At 38.1% G+C, this 9,273-nt stretch overlaps 1 pseudogene; it reads right to left on the minus strand.

The window, feature by feature from the left end:
• Positions 1 to 6,427: 6,427 nt before the first annotated feature.
• LOC132693043 (josephin-1 pseudogene) lies at positions 6,428 to 8,873 on the minus strand (annotated as a pseudogene).
• Positions 8,874 to 9,273: the final 400 nt, after the last annotated feature.

Here is a 9,273-nt window from a genome sequence, read left to right on the forward strand (position 1 = left end):
TCAAGCAGTTAGACCTTTTGTACTCAACACCTCAATAAGGCAGAAGGAAGACTTGCTCTACCTATTTTCTAACAGCATAATGCCCCTCAGTAAATGGAGAAATGCTATGTATACAATTAGTATGCAAAATATTTCCTTATTTATTTTGAGTGAGAGAGATAGAGAGCAGGGAAGGGACAGAGTCAGAGAGGAAGAGAGAGAATCTCAAGCAGGCTCTGTGCTGTCAGCCCAGAGCCTGACACAGGGCTTGATCCCACAAACCATGAGATCATGGTCTGAGCTGAAATCAAGAGTCTGACACTTAACCACCTGAGCCACCCAGGCGCCCCTACAATTAATATTGAAGAAGAGAATCTTCACTCTCACTCCAAATAGAAAATGTTCTTTTGGAAAAGAGGCAAGTTGGTGATGGCACATGATGAGGTCAGGATAGTAAATGGGTGGTTCCCTCACAGACAAAGAGAGCCTGAGCCTTGTTTTCCAGATAACACCATGGAAGTGGAGAGAAAAGGCAAGCCCTTAGATAGCCTTCCAGGGATTCCTGTACCTTATTTTTGAATGGAAATAGCAGCATGATACTTGTTCTTAGCAATATGGCATGGGGCTATAGGAGGCAGAGCCACAGGGTAAGGCAGAGAGGAATGAAAAGTCCCTTTGTGGAAACATATATGGATTGGTAAATGGGTGTGGACAAAACAATGGATCTAGCCCATACAGAATGGGGATACTGAGGACCTAATGAATCTCTCCAATGCCTTGTGCTATGTGAGATTTCCCAGAACTTAGCAGTAACTTGGAAAAAGAGGAAGGGTAGGTTATATCTTAAATAAAATTATGTTTCCACCACATTGGCAGAAATTTAGTTGTTATACAAAATAAACTTATAAAACAGAGATTCTTACTTATATAAATTTGAGACAGTCTATCCCCAGCCAACAAGTTGATTTATTTATAGTTGATTCTTTTACCAGTCATTTTAATAACAATACTTTTCATTGAATGCCATATCAATCACTCAGGTGACTGAGTCAGCCATTCATATTACCATGATTGACAGATTTTTAATCAGGTAACTTTTGCCAATTAAATATACATGCATATGCTTCACTACTTAGAACTTCTATGTTTACTGGTATTCAACTTCAATTAATTCTTAGCTTGATTTCAAATTCATCATATTTTAAGGAATTTAATCTGATTTTACAAGAAAAGTATTTAGAAAGTTCCACCAATTCTTCTGTCCCAACTGAGAATAACTGATTTGCACTTTTCTCAGGGAACATACTGCTTTTTTATATCTTATATTATAAAGATTTGTGGGGCATCTGGATGGCTCGGTTGGTTAAGTGTCCGACTCTTGATTTTGGCTCAGGTCGTGATTTCACGGTTCATGAGTTTGAGCTCCATGTCGGGCTTTGCGCTGACAGTGCAGAGCCTGCTTTGGATTCTTTCTCTCCCTCTCTCTCTGCTCTCCCTTGCTCATGCTCTCTCTCTCTCTCTCTCTCTCTCTCTCTCTCTCTTTCTCTCTCTCTCTCTCTCCCTCTCTCTCTCTCTCTAAATAAATCAACAGAAAAAATGAAGATTTTTGTGATTTTTTTGTTTTCTCTCTTGGTCTTGTAAGCACCTAGAGGGTCTATTTATTTTTGTGGGTTAAACATTTTTGTATCTTCTATGGAGTATAGTAGACTTGTTTAAAGGTAGAAGTGCTGAGCAAACATTTAGCGAATGAATGAGAAAATCAGTAAGTCACAATTATATTCTATAGAGCCAAAGTCACAAATACATTTTAGAACCCAAACATGTTAGGATAGAAATGTGTTTCTATCATGCCTATAGCTACAGAAGATGTTAATACACAAACTAATTCCTTCTGAAATATTTCAAATCTAACTATTTTTAATAACAAAATGTCCTAATAAGTTACAAGTTCTCTTGAAAGTGACTTCTGTGCTATTTGTAATATTTAATGATATTTGTGGGGCTTTTTAGAAGTTACATATCACTTTGGAAGAATATTCAACTAGATAGTCATGCAATGAGCTAGATAATCCTCCCTGGGGAATGTTTTCTCTTTGTGTACATGGGAGTCCGAGCAATGTTCTCTTGAAGATTATCTTATACCATGAGATGAGGTACTGCATCAGGTACCAGCTGCAATCTCCACATGGTTTTCTGCTCTAGTTTCAGAAAAACACATTGAAATAGACACATCTGAACATGATAAATGCAGGGATCACTGTAGCAGAGTCCTGTGCTCTGTAGGAAAGGATGCAGACAGTCAGTCAGATGGAGAGTTTAAAAGGGCATCCTGGCTGCCTAAGCAATCTGAAAACCATCAAAAGTGATAAATCTAGTGATATTCCCAGGTCATGTTCCAACTTCACAGTTTGAGTATAACCAAAGTTCAATTTGTGATCCAATTTCTCCTCTACACACTATCAAAGTTTGGTTTCCTTCTTGACAATATCACTTTTTGTCAACTGAGGTTCTGTTCACCCACTCCTACCAAACATTGAGTTCTTGTTCTATTATTATTCATTGCCCAAAATGGAACTGTATTTATGTTGTATATAATCTAAATGTTCCATATTGTCTTGTTACAAATCTGTCCAATATTTATCATTCAGATTTGTCCATGCGTCTTGCCACTTATATATATTAACAGTGTCTGCCTTGGATTATATCTACCAGATGTCCCAACTAAATTGATGAAACATGGCAGATGAAAAATATGACTTCTTTTGTATTATTAATATCTGGCAACAGATTGCTATCTCCTAAAAAATATTTTGTTGCCTCTTTCAATATTTTTTCAGTATCTGCTCTGTCCTGGGCCCAGTGATAGGCACTAGAAATGCATCTCACTGACTCATACTGAAAAACAATAAAAGGAAAAGTTCCCACTAATGACTCAGAATGGGAACATCTACAGTGACGGTAAAGAGGGCCTTCCAAGTTAAATGGCAGAAAGTCAGTGATGCCTGATTAACCTCTCTTCACATTCTCACTGAAACACAACACAAAATAAAAGGTTATGTGGAGAGATTTAAAAATACTGGAACTATTTTTTTTTAATTTTTCAAATATCAATAGAATGTCCACCAACCAAAGTTCTGATGAAGGCTTCAGGCAAAACAGCAGGTGCACACGAAGAAAAAGCATGATGCTCAGCAGTATTGTAATCACTCACTCCCTACAGACCCAGACTTTTTGTAAGCAGAGAGAAATAAGTCACACCCTTATAATACCAAACCTAGTTTATAGAGCATTCAAAGCTGTTTAAATCCTTCTCCTAGCCACATAACCTCTTTTTATGCAATAATTCTTTCCTACTTCAATTTCTAGAAATGTGTTGTATTTGAAGGAGGAAAAAAGATGTATGTTAGTGCTTTATGTCTGCCAGTAGCTGTCAGGGGCTTCACCCTGCCAAGGCATAGGAACAATACAATCTGGCCATTGTAGCTTACCATTTATTATCTGGAGAAAAGACACTCTATAACGTCTTTCCATTCATTCAGAAATAGGTAATTTCTGGTACAAAATTAGCAGTTTATTCTCCTGCTTTTTTAAATACTATAGACAGTGAAACAAGATAACAAAACAAAATCTTGAGACTTGTAGATCAAAATATTAATAGTTGCTTTTCTTTTTCATTTCAGTATTTTCATCTGTCAAATTTTCTAAAATAAATTTGTATTATTCTTGCAGTCTTAAAAGACTCTCTAAAATAACTCGGTGAAATAATTTAAACTAGGTCAGTCTCATGCTTTCAACAGATACTAGGACAGCTGGGATCTTGCTCTATTGGATTTGATTCAAAGATGATGTAGAATTTTGTTTTCTACACAGGAATTGCCATATGAGTCAACAGACTATGTGACCTTGCTCAGACTTTAACTAGATAGGCTGGCTACACCAAGTGCTTGAAATGTCTGCCTCTGAGGAAACAGAGTGAAATTGGAATTAAACCAAAGGATTTACCAGAACACAGTGACTATTAGAGTAATTCTCAAGAAGCTGACAGCAAATACATTTCACAAAAATCTCATCTCTACCCAGAACAATAGGAAATAGAATACATCTTGGGAATGGTATCACTGATATGATATACTGTGAACATTTTCATTTCAATTTTAATTCAAGGTCTATATGAAATAGGAAAAATAAAGTCAGGTGTTCAGGTTGCTTGGCACAAGGGACAAATGAATTTGCATTTAAGTTTTTTTAACTTTTATTCATTTTTTGAGAGAGAGAGAGAGAGAGACAGATAGAGCATGAATGGAGGAGGGCAAGAGAGAGAGGGAGACACAGAATCCAAAGCAGGCTCTAGGATCTGAACTGACAGCACAGAGCCCCATGCAGGGCTCGAACCCACGGACTGAGAGATCATGATCTGAGCCTAAGTCGGACACTTAACTGACTGAGCCATCCAGGAGCTCCTATATTTAAGTTTTATAAGCAATAACAGAAAAGGAAAAATAATGCCAAAGACAATAATAATAGCAACTATAACAAAATAAGTGACAATGCTAATACAAAAGTTTGGATGAATAGTTTTAAAAAGACTTCATTTTATTTAAGTTTCACAACTGTCCTAGCATATTGCTTTTGTCAATATTATAAATAGTCTAAGAGTACTCACCTTTTTCACAGCTTCCTTGTTAATTGATATTTCATGGAGTTTACAGTAACAAACTGGCAAGGTACCTTGTCTACTTATCACCTTCCTCAGATGTATCCTTTTCCTTCTGGTTGGGCTAAACTACCTCACTCACTTTGGGTCTTGAAGTACTCAGTTCTTGGAAATTTAAAGCCCAGCCCATATTCGGAAAGTGTGAAGCAAGACCTTGACATATCGGAGGGGAATAAAAGATTTAAACTCTGGCTGTGTTCGGTGGGTCTGTCATGGATTGCATCTCTTTCCCTGGAAAGAAAAAAAAAAAGATATAACCAAAGACTGTATTAATTTGTTCCTAGAGACTGAATGCACAAAATCCCTGAACTTTGCAAAAACCTATTGTTTTGCAAGTCTTACTGACACCTGGTGGCTAAATCTCAACAGATTTCGCAGTAACCAGTGATGAGCTGTTTTTGCAATAAAACATCTAGGATTTGCAACACACTTGACACTGAGGGAGCACTAAACACTTAACTCCAGTGTAAGCAGAGTAAGAAATTCAGAGTTAAAGCAAAATCTTGCAATTTATTCATGTTCAAAGACACTCATGGGTATTCATTTTTAAATTTTTACCCCTATTTCAAAAACTCAATTCATCTGCTGGAAGCTACTCTGTGGGGAAAATCTTCTGAGAGGTTGGAGGTGCAAACAAAATATCCAAGATGTATTTCTGATATTAAATAGATTTTGGTTGCTTTTTCTCTACATACAAAAGCACTAATAGAAGTACCAATATTTAAAATCCTTTCAGTATTATGTAGTAGGTCTGCTTTGTCCTCTTTTTTTTTTTCTTCCAGATAATAAGCAACATAAAAAAAAATCATACAAATTCACAGCTCAGGGAAATTCTACACACTGAATTACTGAGAGACTGAGGCCTTCTCATGGCTGTAATTTTAACCCAGTGGTTCTCAAACTTTATGATGCTGGAAAAAAAAATCACTTTATCTTTAAACACACATTGACAGGATACACCCCTAGCATTTCTGGTTCAGATTCAGTAGACCTTGGGTGGAGATCAGGAATATGTAATTTTATCTTACTTTCAGACTTATATTCAGAAATCCCAGAAGGATCCATCTCTCATTCTTCAAATTCCTCTGGTCCTTCTCCCATTCTCAGTATCCCGATTGTCTCTGGAATCCCCACTTCCATATCTGTAGCCCACCTAGCATACATTCTACTTCTACCCATAATATCATCCTGATATTCTCTTAGTGAATAACTTCTGCAGCCTCAGTCATGTTGAGCCAGTGTGATTTAGAAAAGCTTGACCCCATGTCTATTTGAGGGTTGGGCATGTGAGCCACACCTGGACAAGTATTCTGTTTCCCAGACCATAGGAATTGGTTTAATTGCTAGATGGTGTGCATTTAAGGGGAGACTTTTATTATGGGAATTACTGAGCAGGAATCAGTGTTGTTGTGGTCACTTGGCTGGAAGAATATAACCTTGAAGGTGCTGTTGGCCATACGTATTACTCTGTATGAAAAGTAAAATCACACACACTAAAACCTGGATTTGTTTGTGTCTGAAGCTAGTCAAGACACTAACTTTTTCTGTTCCATTTGTTCATAGATTCCCTTTGTTTTGTTTCCGTTATTTATAATGACAAATTCTGTAATCCTAGTTCCCTGGCATATGACTGCCTCACCTGTAAGCTCTTGTGTTTTTCCTTCCACATTTTCTGTGTTTGGGAAAATGGCAAGGGCAGACCCACTGTATAGAACAGGGCACATTACAGGGGATTTAGGGGGCTGAGGTGAGGGCAGGTTGGGTAGAACTGCGTTCCACATCAGCCCTCCTCCAACTCTAATGGGCCCCCACCTCCTCTGGCACCACCAGCAGGAGTTCACAGTTCTTTCTTCACAAGTGATATTTTAGAAATGTCCCGAGCTCGCTCTTGCCTCCAGTCCACTTGGGCATCTTCAGTTTGGACTTGAGGTTATAATAGGCATCTCTCACCTCTCAAACACCTCTCAAACACAGATCCAGTGCTGCCTGTTGAGAGGCAACTTCAGTGAGAAGCACCTGCTGGAGGGCAGATGCACAATGAATCCCATGATTTTAGCGAGAGCAATGGCACTGACGTCACTGCGCTCGTCCCACCAGACAGCATCATAGGCTTTGGCTTGAACTGCCGCCATAATGACGTTCACGTCCTAGTTCCCATTTCCCAGCATGTTCTGCTCGCGGCGGGGGGATCACTGTGGTGTTCAGAGACAACCTCTGGAGAATCTCTTGCAGCATTTCCTGGGCAAAGGCATTGCTGTCCTTGAAGATGTTACGGAAGGCATGCAAGGCACGAAGGTCCCTGTGCTGTGTTTTCACGGTAGATTTGGGGGGATGCTGCTTGGGGCAGCTCCAAAGATTCAGATTCAGATTGTCTCCTTTCCATGGCTCGTGTAACTCATGTTTTCACTTTTGTTTCCAGAGAGGGCTGAAAACCCCTGCCCTTTCCTCCGGAGGAAGAATGTAAGCTTCTCAGCCTTTTCAGGATTCCTGAGAACTACCTTATTTTCTGGCGTCCATGATTTATGCCTTGTCATGGGGAGAAAAGGCTGGAATCAAAAGGACACACAAAAAAATCAACTTCTTTTTTTAATAGAAAGATCACTATTGGATTGGTATGCTTTGCCACCAATGTCAAACTGCAGATTTAAAAAAAAAAAAAAATTAAAGAAAATCTGTGGGCTCCTGGGTGGCTCCAGTCATGATCTCATGGGTTGTGAGTTTGAACCTCACATTGGGCTCATTGCTGTCAGCACAGACCCTGCTTCGGATTCCACGTCCCCCTGTCTCTCTGCCCCTCATGTTCTCACTCTCCCTCCCTCTCTCTCAAAAATAAATAAACATGAAAAAAATTAAAATGCTTAAAAAATTAAAAAATCATAGAAAATCTAAGACCTTGTTTCCCTTCTCCCACTCTGCCTTTCAAAAATATCACAATTTTCTTGCTGTATTTTCCTTTCTGCAAATGCCAACTAGGCCTCAAAGCTGGGGGACACAAAAGAATTGGTCACTTCACTCCTTTTCTGACATTTCTTTCCAAGCGCAATGCCACTGACTCAGGAGACAAGGCCTAGGTGGGAGTGGCTGGGCCACGGCTATAATATTATCACAGCGTTGCCCTCCTCATTATATACATAATAATGTAAAAGCTTCATGATTTGGCTTCAACTTCAATGCCTGTCACTACACCGATTTCTTAAATACTTTCCAGCCAACCTGGTACTTTTTCATTAGCTCTTCCTTCATCTAAATGGATTATTGTTATTGTTGCTGTTGTTGTTATTATTACTATTGTTGTTATTAATGCACTATTAATTTTGCCTGAAATGTATGTCACCTCGTTCTGCACATGGATAACTCCTAGACACCTTTCAGACAGCAGCTTAAATGCCATTTGAACAAGACCTTCTATAACCACCTCCCCTAAAAGTTGTTCTCCCTGTTAGTGTGTGTTACTGCATCCTATTCGTTTCCTTCATTGCATTTTGCACAGATTTCAACTATGGATTTATTCTTGCTTGTTTGTGTAATGTCATTCCAAGACAGAAAAAACTATGTGTACTTTGTCTAATACCAATAATAGATCCTCTAAAAATGGCACGTTGAACAGATTATAATTTTTTTTTAATAAGGGTAGTCCTGCACAACTCAATTAAAAGGAAAGATGAATTTCATTGTATTTAAGTTAGCTTTTACTCCAAAATAGCAAATCACCATTGTCTGGCACGTTAGCCTAAGGCTGCTTAACAGACCACTAAATTTTGGCAGCAGCATGCCAAATACATTTTAATTTTAGCAAAATTGTTAGAAATATTAGTCCGTTTAGTTATGCAGTTGTCAAAACTTTGCAAATGTCCTTCTGGTTAATGCTCTGTAGTTTCAAATGACTGCATATCTGCACGCTTATCCTGACTTTTCACACCTGCTTTGGGTAATAACCCCGGTGACATATGCAGACACAACCTCGTGCCTGGCTAAAGAACCAACTGACTCATCATCCTTCCTCTCCCTCAAGGCAGTGCTACAAATGTTTTCCATCAGGGTCCTCCTTCCTTCAGTATTGTAAGAAACAATCTCATTCAAGAATAGTCTCTGTTGTCTGTCCTCTTTTTCTCAGTTCCATAAATCCAATCATTTGCTTGGTTTTGGATAAATCTGTTGTAAGCCCATGGAATACCGGCATCATAATTGATAAAGGTAAACTTCTTTTCAAATAATTAAAATAATGTTTCAATAATTTAAAAAATTCACTTTTGAAGTGAAATCATACATGAAAAACAAAACAAAACAAAAGACATGCTGTTGATTTTTAATGTCCATGTGAGGGCCTAGAAACTCACCTTACTTGCTTCAAATACAAGCTCTAAGGAAAATTGAAATGTTTTCATTATATGTGTTATTTATATATTTTATATTTATGGCTTGTACCACAACAGCATTTTACTTCAGTGTTTCAGTATTCTGTATTTCACTTATACAGAATGCAGTTTGATTTTGTTTTCTCATTAAGTTCATTCTCTAACATTAATAGGTTTTGTATACTAGTACAGAAACATAGTTTTCTGTGGGAAAATGCATTCCAA

The sequence above is a fragment of the Panthera onca genome, chromosome B1 (genome assembly GCF_046562875.1).
Source record: "Panthera onca isolate mPanOnc1 chromosome B1, mPanOnc1 haplotype 2, whole genome shotgun sequence".
Taxonomy (NCBI): Eukaryota; Metazoa; Chordata; class Mammalia; order Carnivora; family Felidae; genus Panthera; species Panthera onca.